This window comes from Branchiostoma floridae, chromosome 15 (assembly GCF_000003815.2).
Source record: "Branchiostoma floridae strain S238N-H82 chromosome 15, Bfl_VNyyK, whole genome shotgun sequence".
Taxonomy (NCBI): Eukaryota; Metazoa; Chordata; class Leptocardii; order Amphioxiformes; family Branchiostomatidae; genus Branchiostoma; species Branchiostoma floridae.
The window spans coordinates 14380182-14402045 of record NC_049993.1 but is presented as its reverse complement, the minus strand read 5'-3'; positions in this window follow the sequence as shown (position 1 = coordinate 14402045).

Sequence of the window (21864 nt, the reverse complement as noted above, 5' to 3'; positions counted from 1 at the left end):
TAGTTAAACTGTAATATCCAACACAAAAATTGGACTCGCGAAAATTTTCGACTGAACAGCACCAGTCTTTGTCGACTGTCAAAAAATTAATAATCCACTGCTGTCGTGACGCCACATTATGCAGATAGAACACATGACTCAGTAAGCAGTGGATCATAGGTTGCAGGAAGACTTTGGCGCCAACCGTCTCTGTCAGGGATGGTTGTAAAGCTCTGATGTAGATGTATTTGGGTGAGTCCAATATTTGTGTTGGATATTACAGTTAAACAATTCAATAATGACTTTCTCCAACACCGATGAACTTTCAAGTAAATTCTTCTTTTGACCAGGCGCCATTTTGGGTGTTGGCAATTACAGTTCAATTTAAAGGGTATAACGGTCGTTCTTTTCATTTTGTACCCTCCACCGGGCAACTCAACTGTGATGTCAACCATAGACACTCACCTGTTCTGCAGATGATATCCGCGGTAGACCCTAACCTATAAGTCATATTTCACCTGCAAATAAACGAGAGGACGGTTTCGAACTATCTCGGGGTCGGGTGTAAAGAGCAAACGTATTCATTGGGGCAACAACGTGGGTTAATAACAGTTCGAGCTAGATCCAAGACCTTTCCTTATTACAGTGTTGGCAGGATCGGTAAAAAAGTAATGTAGTATCTGTCGTGGATTAGTTCCAACCCAGTCGCATCTTTCCTTCAGAAGTAATTGGTTTTTAATCTAAATGTTAATGTTACTGATAGTCGATCCCCTGTAATTCAATTACCTCCTGGTTGTCTATTGGTCAGGCCTTCACATTCGAGTGAAAGGCGATTGCTCTGTGACCTCGCTACGACCTCAAATGGATAAGTCTTTAGGCCACAGCAGGTAAATTTTATGGGTGGCATCCGCGCGCTCATTAATATCTCAGAAGAAAAAAAAACATTTTTTTCTTCTTTGAAGATAGTCAACTTAGCCAAAAGAATTACCAAATTGAGCAAGTATCTTGTGTTGTAGCCTAATGATTGTACATGTACATTTAGAAGTGATACCAAGGAGGTACCTTGGACCGGACTGTAGTGTTACTGTAGTTACCAACATGGTAAGTGTTACCAGTCTACCACACTAGTGTCACTTTTACTACAGCAGTACATGTATTGAACACAGGAATGTTGGCTGTGATACCATGTTTTGTCGTTTCAGTTCTTGTTGCGACGTTTATGGTGTCTATTTTGATGATGTAGCCATCTTGTGTTTTTTTTCACCAATCTTGCTTTTCTTTCGCCCTAGCTCACTATTTTTGCAGCTTGAATAGGATGTCATCCATAAGATTTACTTGCTGTGGCCTTACTTTAAAAACACTAGTATCGTATAAAATGTAAACGTGTGAAAAGACAATGAGATACACAAAACGTTTAAAGCTTCCTTTTTCATTTATGAAATTCGTTTGAATGTCTGCCAAATAGTCGTCTAGTGGTATGGGGGGAATGTAAAAATTCTGACTTCGAGTGTCAACGGAAAGCTAGGGGTGACGGTGGCAATAAAATCTGACTTTTAAATCTTTTACCCTTTTTCACTTCTTCACAAATTTCAAGTATTTGGGTGACGAATCGAACGGATGATGCGAATTCAAAGAAAGGCATGCGCTCATCATTTTCTTTTAATGGTTCTGGTATCATCATGTTTTTGGATAGAAAATATCCACTCGAAAAAACGAGACTTCAGTCTTTTGTCAGAAAAGTGTTAGCATAATCATTTTCCTTGATAGAAATAACAGCGTTTGTACACTCTACAAATGTTTCTGTACTAGATTACATTATGACATGGGGCAATATCCTTGTATCTATGACGTCGATACGAAAGAAGATTGATACTTTCCTCGTAGAAAGCATGTTGTAGGGGAACAACCTCACGCGACCTCGCACGCACCCAAACCGGATATTGAGAATCCAATTCAAAAAGGGTCACCATACGCCGTGGAGGCCCACATAGACATGGCACTTCTTATTATCCTTCCTCATCTGTGTAATTCATATATCTGGGGAACTTCATTCGGGATTCCAAGAATCTTGGAGAAATCCCAAACGTCATCTCAATATCTTTCGATGCAGAATATTTCAGTATTCTGGCTAAGGTTCAAGAATTCTGGAGAGTTCAAGAATTCTGGAGAGTTCTTCCAGAATTCAAAAGTACTGTCAATAATACACCTACCTGTAAGTTATACCTATATTATTATTGCATTTTTGCGATACCAACATTGATGCCATTTATTCAATACACTGTTTGATGAATTAGATTCTTCAATTAGACCCCTTTTCACTTGTTTATCAAATATAATTGACATTTATTTGTAAATCAAAAATAATTGTGCCCATGAAGAACCAATATTGTATTTTTGCTAATGTTTATTATGAGTATGTCGAACGGAATAGTAATCAGTCTTGACATTTATTAAAAACTAACTGATACATTTTCAATATTTTCTCTCGCGTCTATAACATTTGTCAGTGGATTATTCTTATTATGCTGATACTACTTGTTGTCTTTTACAATAAGGTGCTTAACAGTTATTTGTGGTTCAAGAAGTTTGTGGTTTGTAGAAAGCCAAGGGTGAAGGCCCCTGAGACACAAAGAAAATGCCCCTTACCCTTGACCTTCCGCATGCGTACTTGTAACCGTGAACCATCTTATTATTCTATCTTATGTATTTGAAATTGGAAGAAAAATAATCTAAAACACAATAATATTATCGGTGCACACACCAGTTCTTCCGCGACCGGGGTCCGAGCTAGTGCGCGAGAAAAAAGTGACGAAAGGCTTCCGAGGGTCCATGTTTGAGTTGACATTTCTCATTATTTCCTGCGAAATGACATTAAACGGTTACATGGCTGAAAAGCGTAGGAAATGGTGTGTTTTCGGTGCCAATTGTGTTTTGGTCCGCGTCTTACTTCCGGGATATTCCTACGCCTGAATGTGATTCGGCTCGTGACCTAGATTTACCTCTGAAGCGCTGTGTTAAGCCTAGTTGTAATGCCGCGCGCCGTGGATGATTAAAAAAACTGTAGTACTAGAATTTTCTTTATAATTAGCTGGATTACTCGTTAGATTTTCCTCTTTCTGACAGTACCAGTCGTGTTTGTCGGAAAAATCATCTTCATGTTTTTCTTTCAATGCCAAAATGCCCGATTTTTTGCATTATTTTTTACATGAAAATAATGTTTTTTCCCTCTAATTTTTTAAAATCAGAGAAGTTGAAGGATCGAAACATAGTTTATGTTGTAGCTAAAGGAATATGCTTTCACCAGATATACAGTTATTTTGCTTCAGGATAATTCTCTGGTAGAGCTGGTCGCTAGACTTTAGGGTATGCCGCCTCCAATTGAAACCCCAAATAAACTGGTGTGTGCCCCCTTAAAAGCGCCCATCCTGAAAAAAGTATTAGCGATAATAGCCAGCAAATTGCATTTGATTTTGACATTGACGCCTAATTTGGGCCACACGTTGACCCTGCCATTGTACAGCTGACAATATGAGGTGGCCAGTTATGCCTTGAGGGTTGCCCTATGGGTCACCTGTCAACTAAGTCGTGCAAGACAACGATCAATAGCTGACCTCACGGTCAAGTTTCCCTTCGAGGACGTTCTTTGTAATTTTCCTGAAACACGTCCTGTATTTAGAGAACAAGGGAGGTCAACGCACTTTAGTGAGGGGAGAATATTACAGGGTAAAGAAGAGTGTCGATTTTCCAGCTAATGGTACCACCTGAAATAGCAGATGTATTCGATGAGTAATACGTTTGTCTGTTTGTTTGTCCTGGTGTGTTTTGGTAGTATTTCATTTCGCGTTTGAAGGCTAGGTACGGCGTGAAAACTTGCACTAAGTTAGGTCCTAAATGCCAGAAAGATACTAGAAACGTGGCAGGAAATTTAGATCGGCACCATTCCAGAGTTTTATCTCACCGCAAGCGGGAGGAAGTAGCCTTGGGCCGGCTTCAGGACAAGGACGTCTCGTTCTTTTATTCATAGTGTATCGAAGACGGGTAAAAGATTATTGAGGATGACCCTAGGCAAGAAAAGCAATCATAAATAGAATATAGTCAGGTTTATTGATAGGAAAGACGAAGACGAATATCATTGGGAAGCGAAACCATCGCATTTCTGTTGTGTGTTACCCGTCTAAACCTCAATGTGTAAGGCGACCGTCACACACAGTCACACACACACACACACACACACACACACACACACACACGCGCACGCAGTACTACTGAAGAAAGTTGATTTGTGAATACTTTTAGCGCCCCCTATCAGTTGGAACGAGGCATGTACCTGGGCCTGTCGTGCACCGAATATGATTTTAAAAATCTTATTATCGAATACCTATAATAATATAATATGATAAGTAAATGAAGGAAGACCAATGACAACATAATTATACATATCCTCAGCCTAGAGAACTATAATTACACATGAAATACTGACCAGTTAGTCTTCAATCATCGACCATCTAATATATCTGTTATTACAATTACGATTACAGAAATGCAGCGACACCTAGCACATTTTAAGAGTACTACAGAGTTATAGCCAACACAACACGCAGAGTAATAACAAATAGTTTGTCGCATTCAGAACTAGCCCGGTTATGTTCATCTGGTATTATCTTAAATATTACGCACTTGTTAGATCTGGTTGCATGACAGTGGCGCCTACTTTTACACTGAAAGATTACTGCAGAAGTCAATTCTTATCAAATGTAAACGCGCAGTGCCATCATCTCATAGTTGCTTAGATATTATCGAGGTTTTCATCATTTCTTGTCATTCATTTTCATGTGTTATTTAGTTGGGCGTTGTCTAGCTTAAGCAATCTGTATTTGGTATGGTACATGCATATTGTCGGGTAATACAACATTGAAGCAGTCACCATATAATATTTTTGAAGAAACGTGACAAACCAAAACAAAAATTAAGTTGAGCCATAAATATAAAGAAAATTGATATACCGTACACGAATACACTGTTTTATCCAAGATTTAACCTTGCTTCCAGTGAAAAATGTTTTTGTTTTAAACATTGAAAACTAGACTCATACTTACGACGAAATCTGAGAGCTTGAGACGAAGGGGGAGGGTTGGTGTTGGCCTTCGCATTTTCTCCCACAATCTACAATGGACCTGTCCGAACTGACAATCACAATTAGTAGTTCAACCAATGACAGGAAAACAATTATCAGTTTGACCAATGAGAGAGTGTCTGCATGTCGCTAGGATATTTGCATTTCTGTGATGTTATTTTGCATGTCTAACTTCTGATTAGGTTCGTATTACGTGACCTTTTGACCTCTGACTCTTACATGTCGTGACTAACCATTTCAGAACTGAAAAAAAGATGGCGGATGGCAGCTTTTCTGTCAAAGTTCGTCGTGAGTACTAGTCTAATTCTCTATGTTCAATGAATTCTCCATAACAAGACTTACCAAACCCTCTCGCTTTATGTGATTGTCAACACTCTAGACTCTAGAGGTTGTTTGAGCTATTGAAAATGTAGATTGTTAGATGAAGATCTAAGCATGCAAAGAAATAGATAAACCCAGAATATTTTGTCCACATGCCTATATATATTCATACACTGTTTGAATGCTCTTTGCCAACATGTTTTTCTTTCTGGTGGTTTGCGGAATACTATGTGAAAGCCTATACACATGAATTATCAGGTAAGTTGGGATATTCACTAACATACAGTCATCTACGCTATTGTAACAGTTACGTACTGCCTCCTAGCGATATTCAATTGAACTGCGGGCTGTGTACGTAACGATAAAGTACGCGAAAACAGTGACCATCACCTGCGATTTAAACAGATATGAGCTATAGATACATACGGTACATCCGTAAGCAGGCTCAAATCTCAAGCTGATAGACACCGAAACGTAAGCAAAGCAAGTACATCCTGGTTGTGTATAAGAATTCTCATATATTCTAGACTCAAATCTTTTTGGGTGTCCTGTTTTTCTGTCTTTTGGGGTCCACTTTTCTTCTTGATTCTCCTAATTTTAACTGATTGCTCAGTTTTGATCTCACGCTAAAACGGTCATGTGCAAGGTCAGTCCCTCTCCATCACAAAGTAGTATGTAAAATAAAAACATTTTTTTCGGTTTCTCGATTTTTTTCGACAGATGAGCAGGCAAACATTAACAGTCAGTTGCCGGTGAGTTCGGCGGTCTGTTTGCCTGATCTACACATGACTTTTTAAGGTGTGCATTTCTTTCTTCACCCTCTCGTCATCTGGCGCTCATAGTCCCACAGGTACAGAAACTGCCACACGTAAGACGGCCCAAGCAGATGCAGCTTTATTACTTGGAGTATCCGTCTCCTCTGAGTACTTCCGACCAAGGATGTTAGGGGTTTCGCCTTACCGCCGACTCGTTTGAAGGGTGTGTGTCATGCCCGAACATTCCCCTAAGGCCTGTCACTAGCACTGCTACCAGCCGACTCAATTTCACCTGAGTCCAGTGAGGAAAGTCGTGTAAAGTGCCTTTCCCAAGGACACTAGATCGATGACATGGCAGGATTCGAACTCGGGACCTCTTGGGCCTGACACCAACGCGTTGTAATGGTTATTTGCAAGTTCATGCCTGAAGGCCAATTGCAAGTACATGGTGGAAACAAGATAGGGGATATGTATGAAACAATGAACTGTGACAAAGCGACACCTCGAATACTACTGTGGACTATATCTAGAAAGGTTAGGTTTGACTCCTGTTTTTGGAAGCAGAGGAAGTCAAAGACTTCCACATTGTCTATAATCTGTGGCTTTTGTGATTTTAAGAGGTAATTTGAAAGTGGATTTCTATTAACATGTTCGTCCGTAAATGCTAAACATACACTTGGAAATAAAAGCGTGTTTCGTCTTCTACTGCTTTAGATTCACAGTATTTTGAGCTGTTGGTCTTAGGCCTATAGGTTACCCGATGCAATTTATAATATCAACTTCCTTTTGGCTCTATCACCTTTCAAATGGTCTTTGACATTCGGCGATCGATATAGAGCTCAAAATTCTAAAATCTCATGAAATAGTTATGAAATCCAATATACGTATCCGACAATTCGATGTCTGGAAAATGCCTGAAAATGTATGATGTAATTTTGTTCAACAAAGGGCTTATGTAACTTTTCAAGGTGAAATATCCACTTGAGATTAAGATATCAGATATCATCAGGAGTTTCATTGTCAGGAGGATTGACACGAAGGTTAATCTTTTCCTCTCTTGAGGCTCGCAAGGAGGTTATCAGAATCGTCTATTGGATTTTTGGCGCTATCAAGCGATGTGCAACGATACGCCCTTTGGATGTATTGATAACGTCACATGGACTTAATGAATAAGTCACCAGGTTGCCATGGAAACGTCAGGTGGCTGCCATGGACAAGTCACGTTGGTACCATGGAAATGTCTTTAGATAATTCACGTGATCACCGTTTATATGTCATGTGGTAATCATGTATATATCACGTGGCCACCATGGATAAATCACGTGGCGTCCATTTTCGTACCTGAAATTGTCTATAGATAGAAATATACACGGAGAGAGTTGGAAAATCAGTTAGATCGGTTAGATCCTCTAAATTGAACTGTACGATCCACAGTTATATTATCCTTGCAAAACATGAAAATATGTTGATTTCATCCTTCATTAATTAGCATAAGACGAAAAAAAATATTTAGCAACAAAAGTAAAAAAAAACTTATTACAACGGAAGCTATGGCTTAATCTACTCGAAGACAGCCATAAAAAGGAAATTGTAATTATGATAATAATTCTACCTCTTATTCTACAAATATAATCAAATAAAATTTGGTGGAGAAAGAGGAAATGGAACTGAAAATAACAAGAAAATATCTATCTATATACCACGTCTAGCTTACATCATAATGGAAACAATTTTAACATGAAGCAAAAGATTACTATATGTGCATCTATGTAAATTAGCTTTGTATGTTTTTATCTATGCAGGTCAGCTGTCACCAGCATAAGCTCCCTAGGCTGATACAGTGTTATGATTTTGTTGTCATTTTCAATTGAATATGTTATTACAAAACTGAGAAAATGTTTAAAGATTTAAAAAAAAACAGGCTTGGATGTACGAAGCTATTTGCAAAAAATATAGACCATTAACGGAAAAATGTATTATCCTCTTTTCGTATAAAAATACAAAGGCAGCTATATATGGCTTTGCTTGGAGTCAAAGGAACCATTTGGCCTTCTGCTCCGGTGAATGTCACATGTATGAAACACAGAATCGAACGGGAAAAGAGTATTGACGCTCGGCAAAATTCTACATATGGTTGAAAAGTTTCGATATTATATGCTGTATGTATGCTGGCGTCTTTCCCAACTTCATCCAACCGTAGTGAAATTTAGACATAATATCGTAGTCATAACCACGCAGTAAGATGCCCTTATGTCAATAAACGAAAGCAGACATCATAAAATGACGCCAGATACTCCTCTATTGCCACAATTCGTTTCTTTGAATTAGCAATGTATCATTAGACCGTCTAGAAATATTACTTCAATTTCAGCTTTAAGGCCTTGAGTTGACCTATACCTTTATGGCACTGACTAAACCAATTTAATTACTTGCTTGAAGGGATGTAGAAAATAATGACTTCTTGGTCGATTCGTTTGTTGAGTTCTAGAGCACGGGAGCAGGACCTAGTTGAAAATAGCAATGTTTTTTGTTATAGTATAATGATGTCAAGAAGGCAAAGGTGGTCATAAGGTTGGTGGCAACGAACCTGTAGAGAGCAATGTGGGTTGCATGTCTTCGATATACTTGTATAGAGGTTTCCACATCAGGCGGATGCTGACCGCCATTTTGGTGTCTCTGACTTACATATTTAATGGCTTGTACCTCGAATATTTTGTAGTTTTATATATACTAAAAACCCTTCTTAATCTACTTGAGTTGTAGTTGTTTAATTAGTAGTTGTTTTTGACAAATATCTTTTTAAAGATATCTCTCAAATACAACTAATATCCGAATACAAATGAGCCTTGATTCACTGAAAATGTGAAATGAAAAATGGACACCAAGATGGCGTATGACACAACGATGACGTAAGAACGTATCAAAACCACAAGGCACTATTTTTTTTAATAGTTTAAGGATCCTTCTTCATATATTTACTTTGAGTTTTAGTTGTTGATAGTAGTTGTTTTTAAAAGATATCTTTAAATATCCGAATACAAATGAGCCATGGTTCACTGATCATGAAATGCAAAATGGACACCATGATGGTGTCTGACACAGCGATGACAAAAGAACACCTCAAATCCACAAGGCATTAAAATGTATACATGATCATACATATCATATTGTATACAAAGATTGCTGTATTCTCAGTTTGCTAAAAAAAAACATAATCATGCAGAGCCAGTCGAATGTACTTCGGACAAAAGATAAATAAAATTGGTAACAAAAGATTGATCGGCAATGTCGAAGGCAAGGTTATTTGGGATCGCCCCAAAAGCAATTATATTACGCAAGGCCCTAGGATCCCGGGCTCTCATACTGTCGATTCGGTTGCCTGGGCGAAGCAATCTGTTTGCTGCATCAGGATGGCTTGGGAAATCATACTATAAAAGCATGAGATGTTTTAACGTCTTAGCGCTTACATTCTAGCGGGCTAATGGCTACATTATTCTTGAACTTAATACCACGGTATCCGAAGTATGAAATACTAGGCTGAAAGCAATTTGAGACGTCTGGGATAGCATACACGTAAGCCTCGTCGTTATACGTGTGGAATGTTGTTACCTCCAAGATAAAATGGAGGTATTTGCCTACCAGTGTGTTTTTACGTTTCCGAATATTTGTGGTCAGTTTAAATCAAAGAACAGTTGGACGAATTACGATAATATATTTGTCGTGCTGATCTGTCTGTATCTGTATCTATATAGCCGGTATAACCGTCATTCGGCGTAACACACCAAATAAGTCTTGTCTTAGTATGCACGTCTCTGTTACAAAACATACAAAAACACTGACCGTCAAAGAAATGTTTTCACTTTTCTTACAGAGTATGTAAACGTACAATGCAAAAAATACGTATACATCTAAATCTCTGAAAATGCACTCATGAACTTTTTATAGGAATGCAGTCATGTACTTGTCTATAAAATGGTGCTTTCACTTTAGTTGTATGAAATAACTTTCGATGTATGTAAAATGTAGAACAATTCTGAGTTTGTAAGCATGATATATCTATGCATAAGCTTTGTAAAAAAAATCAATGATGACAATTTTACATCACAATTGAATTCCTTGTTATATATATGTATAAACAGAATAGCATGGTTTGTGTAAAGGTCAGGGTATATGCATGAAATGTGACAGATACAAGAATTGTCTTGGACATGAAACTGGCATTGTGTCAAAAGATTGATATTCACGGCATTTGCGATGTCATTGGCAACATTTCATCTTTTTATTACGACTGGACTTATGTCATTTCAATAAAACAGCAAACAAAATATATGTATGTGCTTAAACATATCACATTATTCGTATATCAGGTACGATTTTGATGTCTTAGAGTTTTCAAGCAAGTGGTAAAAGAACCTACCGCAAACAAGGATCTAAGACAACATGTTATAGATCGTAACAATACAAATGAACTTTGTGCTATACATACATACAAGACTATTACAAAATGCCTCCCAGTCTGAAATCTCTCACCGATATCGTACGAAGACTGGGCTGAGAAGTCGTGTGGATTAGTTTAGCGACCTGTTTTTTTACTCTCTCGACATACCCAACTACTGGATAGTGTCACAGTCCCCACAGGACGACAAGTATATAAAGCCATGGTGGCTTGCCGAAAAGTCCTATGAAATTTCCCTGTACAATGAACCTGTAAAACTTGTACATATCGTCTATCTTCTATGTCAGCACCAGTAAACGAGTAGCGATCCATATTGAGCTAAACTGGATCGAGATCACATTCATATACCGGCCCGCAAAGATAAGAATTAGGCGGTTAGTAAAAGATACCCTAGTGCTGTAAACTAAACCTGTTTTTTTCTTACAACAGGCGCGACTCGAAGCTTAAGTTTTCCTCTTACCGCTCCCCCAGATCTACATTCACCTGCTGTCTCGTAAATTGCTCTCAGCTTTTACGCAGCATGAATCTTGGCCGCGTGCACGGATGTTTATGTCACCAATCAATCCTGAGTGCCCCCTCCCCACTTTAAACCATACGAAAACCGGACTCTGAGGAAGAATTTAAAAAAAGCCTTTACGTAACCCGCAAATTTTCCTTATACTAGTTTTGAGGAAAGTGTAGTACTTTGACGTCTCATATGATAGGAAAGGGTCGGATAGTTCGGTGACAGAGACGGCAATGCGATGGAGGCCACATATGGCTATACCAGTTGCCATGCTCTTTATTGATTTTTCTTCACCAGAAGATATAGTGCCCGTGTTGCTTTAGGAGGGCCTTGTAATTTTCTTTTGTTACTTTATCAAATGACCTTTGTAGCCCAGTGTCTCCTTGGAATAGGCTCTGGTTAATGTAGTGTAAATGGGGAGGGACGAAAGTAGCAATGAAAGACTTCCCCAACAATACGTCTTTGAGATTTAGTTTGCGGCAGAAGCAACTCTTAGTTTTGTAGTACAGAACTTACTTTTTTTATTAGCACATTAGAAGCACATAGCAGAAGTCTATACCTCCCGTTTTACCCCATGAAGTTATGGGACTCGGTTTGCCCTGATGTTCGTCTCCTTGACTCTTCTCAAGATGCAGTTTTGGTCAGTGCCTTGTCCTGTTGGTGATTTTTTTGGCCAATACAACCTCCAAGAGCTGATGGCTTCATCAGATAAGTGCTGATGACTTCATCAGATAAGTGAAACTTGATCTGTTCTATGTTGCTGCAGATTTATTTCTCCATTTGATGGGCTTTACAGTGTTATGCAACATTTACATGAGGAATACGCCAAACTTATAACAGTACAGCTCAGGATGATAAGGGTTACATATGGCCATGCCGTATATAAACGGGTTAAGTAGGACAAAGGTTAACTCTGGCATAAAAATATCAGTAAGAGTATATAATCATTGATATGCCAGGACCATATCGTAGCAATTTTTTTACAATTTCGTTTTGGTTTTGTTATTAAGCATTTTCCAATTTCCACAAAGAAATGCTCCTCATCGCCTCAGTAATTGCTTCTATAATTTACAATTATAACATGCAACTGAAAAATAATTGAGAGTCTCTATGATGTATTCCTATCCTAATACCCCTGGATCTGCCAACGCAGGCAAAAAATTCTTCATTTTAGTTGTACATATCAAGAACGAGCTGAACGGTTACGCTTGCATGATTGTCGGTAGACCTTTTTTGCTGTAGTTCACGTTTGCTAGTGACTAAACAAAGATATATGGCATACGAGATTGGGCTACCACTTATAACTGTACGGCAGAATTGTGCGATCGACTTTAGAATTTATAGTGGGTTTTCAAACACTTTCCCGGTAACATGTACTCTTCACTTGCAAGCATGCGTGGTATGAATAAAACAAGTACCTATACATTTCTTCCGGGAGTTTCAGAAAGCTATTCCCTTCTAAGTGCAAGAAGTTGTGAATTTGAATTAAAATTTTGCCAACTCAATGCTTCGTGCTGAAACAAAAAATATTAGTTTACTTTTTAGCTGTGAAACACTGAAGCGCTACCAAACTTTCGTATTGTATTTAAATTGACCGAATACACTCGTCGGCGCCTTTTGGTGGCATGGACCATTTCACAACATACAACTAATGTTGTTTTTTTTCAATGCACTAGAGTATATTAAAAAAAGCATGCAAAGGGTCGGGTTTAGCAACAACTATAAACCAATATACATATGCATACTCCTTTTTGTAATCTAACAGGACTTTATAAGCTAGATTGAGCCACTACACCACACAAAATACCATTGCCAGTAACAAAGGCATGGTATCATGACAAGTCACTAGTCATTACTGATCACTTAAGTTTGCAAAAAAATGCTATAGATTGTACAAAAATTTGTAAAAAAAAAACAAAAAAAAAACACGCAGAATTTTGCGCCCCGACAGATGCATCATGAAAGAAGAACATTCTACAAAATCAGTTTTGGTCTAAAAAACAACTGAATAGTGTTGGATATTTATCAATTTTTTGTATTTTGCTGCACATTCTTGCTCGAAAAACATTTACATTCAAGTGAATCACTGTGCATGTTGGATAGCTGTGATCCATTTTTGATACTGTATAGAAGGTAAGTACGAATTTCAATCAAAGTGGTGTCTATTCCGTTTGTACCGATTTCATTGTGACTGGAATGGTCTCTGGTAAACATTTGGAGGCTGGCTGGATGCCAGATAGAGTTCCTTTTTCGTTATCTTCTGAAGGTTACAGTTATGCATCTTAAAAGTATCCTTTAATGTAATATTCGATATGGGAGTTAGCTCCAGTCGGCAAAGCGAAAAGCCAATGTGAAATAATAATTGCCCACGGTGCAAACAATTTTGTCGGGTTCACGGTGTTAAAACTTAGACCATTCATAGCTATAAATCATTCAAAATCGACTTTCTTTAAGTTTGAAAGTGTGAAATTGGCGATGGTATTGGGTTTCGTTCATAGCAGTTAATTTTACAAAAGCATATTGTTGCACGTAGCGTATTCCTGTCCAATGCTGCGTTTGCTTTAGTGAACTAAGATTAGTACATGTATATGAGGTCAGAAATACACAAATCTTCGTACTAAAGACTTGGTTGTTTCAAATACTTTCATATTTTGGTACTTAAGAAATGTTTAAAACTTTTTTTTACTTCCCTGAACTAGTTGCCGTCTTCAAATTTTAGGAGGCAATGCCTAACAGTATTCTTTTATTTCTCATTGCTAAGAATCTTTCCCCGACGAATTGTGACATAGAGTACCTTATCTTGGCCTGCCTCTTAAATACAACTGTGGATATGCACCAATAGCCAATTACAGTCTCGTTGTTAAGATAACACTAATGTTTGGAACAACTTTTTACAACAAAATGTCCTGCTATCCACTTTTAAGGTGCTTATCAGTAATGCAATGATTGGATAAGGTTGGCTTTTATTCATCTTCTCATGTGTGCTGACGAGATATCATTATATGCAGCGTTTCCAGTACACTTAAGACGTCTTAAGAAAATATTACATCTGGTAGATAACGAATGGCATTTTGGAGCAAAGCTGGTCATATTCAAACTCAAAGAATTAAAATCTGTGCCTAAAGCCCTGGAGCTTACAAGTAACTGATTCCTTTGAACTGTGGATGAACAGAATGCAGTTGGTATCAAACATTTAAAGTACATTTGTAAAACCTTCTATATCATAAGTTATAGTACTTGCTTAGGTAATATGATATCTCATTCTACAGGTATGGGAGCTATAATCCTATAGACATAGTCATGTTAAACATGAATAGATTAGGGTTTTCTTTTTGCACCATTTATTTTGGGTTTCATATGTGGGTACTGAGTCGTGAAATGATGTGACGCATAATAAGATAGGCTTTTGATCACAAGCTTCAAGATACATTTGTGCTGGAAATAAAGGACCATATAAGCACCCTACGGGTTTGACAAAGAATAGAGTGTCTTATAAGAAACTCAGCTTTTTATATCAAAGTATATAATTTTATAGCTACGAGTAAGGAAGTATGGTCGAATGTGATTTACATGGTCTTAGTCATACTTACTCCTTCAGCAATATGTAAGTCACTTGAACCAAGCGTTGGTACGTATTCTACTAAGTTGGCAGTATTTCCCAAGAGTTTTCTGTTTTGGAGAGTTAACTCTTTTTTTTTATCCGTCTTAAGTATGGTCCATTCATTTACAATACTCTTGCAAAATCATAATAAATCAGGATACAAAAGAAAACTGATGTTTACTTCTTGTACAGCAATGTATTATATGATACTCGGATCTTTTTATGTTTGTTTCTGTTTTACATCATTTTCAAAATACATGTAATTCTGATCATACAGAACTATATTCACATCAAGAGAAATACATGGTATATAACGTAAGTAATTCAAACTTTATTCCAATTGTATTCAAGACGTACTAGCATCACTGTTTCAGTCCACATTGGTGCCAGATTTAGAAAGATCCAGATCCTCCTATGCAGAGTAAAATGAAGTAGAATAGAATAAAACAGCGCTAATGGAACATTCACTAGTTCTCTGAATTGTTAATATGGTCTTAAGCATTCTAGATTTTAATACCTGCATTCTGTAGCATGATGTATTTCCGTAGACTTAGTATACAAATGTAAAGTATGTGACATCATGAATAAGATATGAATTATCCGTCGATGTAGGTTAAAAATCCAAATTGTCTTCAGCTTGACTTTGGCTTAGCTTTGTTTTCTTTGGAATCCAAATTGTCTTCAGTCTGAATTGTCTTACAACCTTTCCTATTGGACATCTGAAATTGTCTTCATTCATAGTTAGAGTATAAAAGACCTGTTTCTTCCAGATCTCTTCAGTGTCACTGACGAAGGATAGTGGATAATATCCGAAACGCCTGACCGTTTCAAAACCATATCCAGTTGCTTGAGTAACTATTTTTGGCGATATGAATTATCATTTTATCATTGCAGCCAAGGCAAACAGTGAATATTCTTTCTAGAGACAATCGAAAAAATCGGTCGAACGAGACAACCTTTCGTTTCGCAAATTGCGCTAAGTAGACTTACAAAGCCCTTCGACCTTCGCTCAAATATCAACTTCGTTAGGCACGGATAATTGTCTGCCGACATCGGATCTTGGGTCGACAGAAAACAGAATGCAGGTGAACAGTACCGTTTGAATTAGCTGTCAATCACAGCACATATGACGTACTAAACAGCCAATCAGAACTGTGACCTTTGTTCAAATATCAAATTCGTTAGGTACATAGGTACAAATAAGTACCTTGGTCATTCAAAAAACAAACTGGTGAAACGGACCGTTAACATAGCTGTCAATCACAGTATACATGGCTTACCAAACAGCCAATAAGAACTGTGGAATGAAGTTTAAATGATTGTTTCTTGTCAATACAGGAGTAAAGCAACGTTTTATAGTACAGTTGACAGCTTTTAGCAGATACATGCACTTACAGATACTTCTATCAGTCGCACTTACACAGATTCTTGTCAAACTGCCAATTAATTGTCACGGGTGGGCACTATCATCCATCAGTGTCATAAAACTGACACAGAAGGTGAGACATCTTTAAGTGGAATGTCACCCACAGGATATAACTGTAAGCCTATCTGCCCATCCTTCTTTTCACTGTCTGGATAATATAAAAACCGTTTTATAACTGTTACACAATATGTAGATGCAGGTCTGATTTCTCTGTTGTAACGATGTAATGCATACACACATATGTGATTTTTAGCTTTTGTAGTGAGGGTCATCTTCTAACAGGGTACAACGGCAACAGTAGTAGGAGAAGGGTAACATATCAATGGATATGCGTTATGAAATATTGACATTGTAAAGACCTTTGGGACATTTAGTATATCACAAAAGTGAACAGATATCACAACTTAATGATAAGATAAAACATAGTCCATACGTATATTAAGTCCAATAATGGCAAAGAATCGAAATAGACTATCCTAAGTATAGCCTAATTTCCATTATGAGATAATGTAAAACAATGACGTTCAACTATTTCATTAATCATGCAAATTTATGGCATGGCATGCTATGTATGGTTAGCTTTGAAAGGTAAATTTGGTACAATATGGTACAATATTTAATGTCTTTGTTAACGAATAACGTAGCAAGAATAATACCTATATCCTTTTGGTTTACGGTTTTGTATCTAGCGGTATATACAGAAGATATCTGGCTTTTGTTGATAGGTAGCAGGTACAAGGTTCATTGCTAATTTTAATGATTAGCTGAATTGCACGTCCCCAGATGAACCTAAATTCCCATATGGTGTGCCTATACATTTACAACGTTGAGCTGACGGTTTGAAACTCAGATCGATATTCCTTACTATATTCCCCGTTGCTCGGTCATGTATCACTGACTGGCCTCAGAAGGAAGCTTTTAAAGTGGCTTAACAAAGTAAGAACATACCAGGTACATTCGTTGGATGACAACAGCGCCTGTGCATTGATTGTCAGCTTAACTCGAAGCAAGAAACAACAGTTTGTTTGGGGTTTTTACTCTAAAGATGGGCATCATGACAGAAAAGAACATAAATGGGGGAAATATGCTGTTTTCTTTACCCTTTTTTCAGAATTGACACTAGCAAAAAATCTATTAGCGTATTTTTTGTTAAAAAAGATATAAAACTTGGCTAGTCGTAGCCAAAAGCCAGAGCGAGGAAATTTTATCGATGACATCAGCGCGCTCATTGATTTTCCCCTGATTTCAGAAAATAAAAAAAAAATGTTTTTCCTTTTAAGGGATAGTAAGATAGACCAAAATAGGCAAATGTGTTGTGCTGTTGCCTAATAATCATACTTGTAGAAGTGGCACTAGGGAGGTAGCCATGACTAAAGTTGCAGAAGTGTCACCAATATGGAAGCCATGCATATAGTTGCCAGCAAGGCAAGTGATACCAGCGTACAACACTAGTATCACTTTTACTACACTAATTCACCTCTTTAATAATGAATGCCTTGTTAGTTGTGATGCCACGTTTTGTCACTTCAAATTTTGTTACGACGTTTATAGTGTCTATTTTGAAAGTTTAGCCTTCTTGTTTTTATTTACATATCTCGTTTATTTTTCGCGCTTTTGCATTCTGCATATGATGTTATCCATAAAATTTATTTGCTGCGGCCTGGGTGTAGTAGCCAAGTTAAAATGTAATGCAACGTTACCGTAATAGCGTTATTCTTAGATGCAAGAATACTGACGTGTATTTTCTGAATAAAACGTCTTGAATTTAAACCCTTATTACAGCATTCAATCTATCTTAATTTTTCCATCTTGTTCTCTATCGCGCTCTTTATAGATTTTAAGTCTTCAGAGGACGGCATCCGTGGAATTTACTTTCTGTGGCTTAAGTCTCCCTCGAGTCTACGTTGAGAACCTGCCGTGAAAATGTCAAGTAGTCAGGCAACGACTCTCATCAACGTTGCCTTCATGTAGCAAAATACCAAATGTCATCGGTGATGATTTGAAAGCACGCCTTTTTTATTAACGACCAACATTTTTGTGCAAGCATCAGGATATATGTTGTCCATATGTGTACAATGTACAAGGGATCATGTCAAACGATTATCATTTTTTTTCTGATGGTATATAAATTTTGGTATACAGATGTATAATATATGGATTGCATAACCAGCGCAGTGAACAAGTGGGTAGAATTTTCCCCTTGTACACGGTAAGTCGTGAATTCAACCCCAGTAGTGTTGAACACTTTTGAAATGGTACACATTATGAGGAGTTGATACCAGTACAGAACATTCATGTCCAGGTATGGTCCAGATCCATAGGACTAGGTCTAGTTCCGGACTGGAACCTGGACCTAATAGTTTAAGAATCGGCAATACTAATAATAATGATCTATTTTGCTACAAAGGAATCTGTTTGGTGGAGTGTCCAAACTTCACAATAACAACGCTTACTGCTTCTGTTAAAGTTAGACTAAGTTTGAGTACATGTAGAAACTTGATAAAAACGACTATCAACTCTCCTCTTCTTCGCTCTTGTTATGTTCTTGGACCAATAAGCTTAAAAACTCGTGAATGCCTGCCCTGTAGTACCGATGTAATTTGTTTATTTTCTAATTTGTCCAACAACAGGTCCACCTATTTTTTTCGGGTTCATTTTCTTAGGACCGGTCCATCAACAAAAAAAAGATTTTGTACCGGTAGACCCTACCGTTACCGGCCCCTCGGATTTATTGCTTTTTCTTCTCATACTCAGCATTCGTTGTGTATAGAGGGCTTTAAAAACGAAGATAAGTCGCCCTTTGCACCATCTGGTGCTGGAAGGACATACAGATAAAAGATATCGATGTCATAAATAAAAAGGAACTTGAGTGGCAGTAGCTTCTACTAAATGGAGACTTTTGAATAATAATTCAGTGACCAAAATTGGATTTATGTGCATATGGCCTATGGTTTTCTTTGAATTCAATGCTATCAATATTGCTTGAAAGAAATCAAAACAAAACAACACTGTTAAGTGTAAAGAAATTAAAATAAAGGTAAAGGTAGTCTCATAGTTAAAGTGCAAAGAGCCAAAGAAGAGCGCCCCTAAGTACCACAGGCGCAGTACGTTGTTATACACTGTTTGTAGTACAACCTGCTTCCACTGCCCTTACTGTCCCCGACCATCCGCGTGATATTCCCACTAGGAAGTTTGCGGATTACGAACTAGAACTAGTTACTCACACTTAGGTGGAGTGAGGAAAGTAAACGTGCCTTTCTTAGAGGCATAGTGCCATTAGAATTTGAGGGGATACAAACCCAACAACTTTGGGTCTCAAATGAGATCACGTGGCGCAGAGGCAGTGCGTTTGGCTCAGGACCGAGGGGTCTCGTGTTCGACTCCTGCTATGTCACCGATCTTGTGCCCTTGGAAAAGGCACTTGACACGTCTTTCCTCACTTAACTTAGTTGCAAATGAGTACTTAGCTTTGGCTAAGGCCGTCCCTCGGATAGGACGTCAAATTGAGGTCTCGTGTTTTGGAAGAGCCATACCCCAGTCACGTTAAACCATCACACGTGCAACGGTGCGGTGTGCGATGGAGCAAATAGTTCTGTCTAGAGTCGTTGATTCACTTTAAATCCCCCGGATGGAGGCCTGGCGCACCCTCATACCGTATCAGCCCCACGATGATTTACATCATTCACCCGGACGGGAGACCTGGTGCATCCCCGTCTCGTATTCAGCTAGAAAAAAAAGGGTATGCCACCCCGTAAGGGGCAGTGTAACCCCAACGGTACTGCAATTCACCGTATGACTATGACTGACTGACTGACTTCTAGGTTTCCCAACAGTTACACAACACTTACACAGCACGACGCTGGTGTAAAAGAGACCGGATTACTCGAAACCACTGGGGACAGGGCTATCTTGGCGCTGGTAACACCGGTGGCGTAGACTGATAGATTACCCTCCTCCGACCTGAACGCTATCGTCATGTCCCTGTCGTTATCTCTAATCCTACCATTAGTCTTGGCCTTGGTGCTAAACGTCTTAAACCAAAGGTCACATCATCACTCATTCCTTCTACCGTCCCTCTTAAGCTTCTTAACCGTAGGGCCGCGCTTATTAGCGCAACATTCTAGCCGATGGTCGTGTATGAAAAAAATGCTCAAGTGCAAACTAGAGATAACATTTCCTTTGACAAAACCATTCCATTGGTATGCAAAATGCATTATTTTCACAGATGTATTCCAGATGTGAATCTATAGCGTATGACATATGACATAACGTGCAGTGTTAAAGACTTAGGCTTTCAAAGGGATATCATGGAAATTCTGAATGCAATAAAAATATATTTATCAGGCATGGATGCCTTATCTTACTTTTCTAAGAAATGGACGCCATTGAAAAACTTTATAAGAAATGTTAAATGCAAACATCTTAGATGAAGGCAGATCTAGATGAATAGTTTTATCATGGAGAATAGAAACTGTAATTCAAAGTACTGTGGTGATTCGTATATTCCCAGAACTATTGAAATCGTTGCCATCAAATATCATAAGGGCATCGTCATTAGATTTAAAGAACGCGTACAACTAGTTATGTTAATGTCAAATATGAAGGATTGTTCAGTGTATGATATAACCAGCTGTTGCCGCTGGTAAATTAGCTCTACAGATCCAGATACTAATAAATTTTAATGTCCAATGGTAGATTGAGTATACACGATTTGTATGTGTAGGATATTTCGCAATTGACACTATTGCTAAAGGTGCACTCTCAATGCACTTGTGTCCTGCTTGCGTCACTGCGGGGTTCTAAAGATACTCATACGTTTATATTACGCAACATCTAAATTATAAAAAATCGTAGAAAATATAACAGTGACGCAGTGAACGAACCCCGCATTGACACAAGCTTGACGCAAGTGCAGTGAGAGTGCACCTCGAGGAACGGACTGAGTAAATGGCTTGTATTTCTAGAGATATGAATTTCACTTCTACTTTTCGTTTGCTTGATTGATAGATGTACTTTTTACGATTATAAAGTATTGTCATCCAACGTCCCGTCCCAATAGAAATCCAATTCTCTAACGCCACTCGTGCACCAATGACCCATGTCCCCAGCACATAGAGCGACCAAGTAATCTCATCAAAATATAAATTGTCTATTTTGCTACTAGTGCGTTTCTAGCTCTACCGCAATTCAAGAGCACGATCCTACGACTAAGTTTTCCTGTACATTTCGAAGCTTTTTTTACTAGACGACTAAGTTTTAATCTTTTTTATCTTCATATACAGTTTGATACAAATTATATTTGAAAGGAATGTCTGTAATTAATTTCAAACACGGTAAATCAGTGGTATATAAGAAGAATGGAAGACTTTGATAATTTTGTAAAGAGTACCAATTATATATATTCTAGAAGTATCTGAGCTGTTTCAAAGGGATTTATGTATTTTATGCATGTTTTTATAGGAGAAGAGTTGTCAAATGTTTTAAAAAGAAATTGCTTTCCAAAGAAGGGAGGTTTTTGTTGATGTTTGAAGATGAAAAATGTTTCGTTTTGGTCTCTACCAGACTGTCTGATCTGGCCGAATAGTAATAGGCAAATTTGGCAAAGTTGTGAATAAAAGTGAACTGAACTGTTCGGCTAGCTGGATATACTGCAAAAGCCTGACTGAAAACCCATTGTAAATTATTTG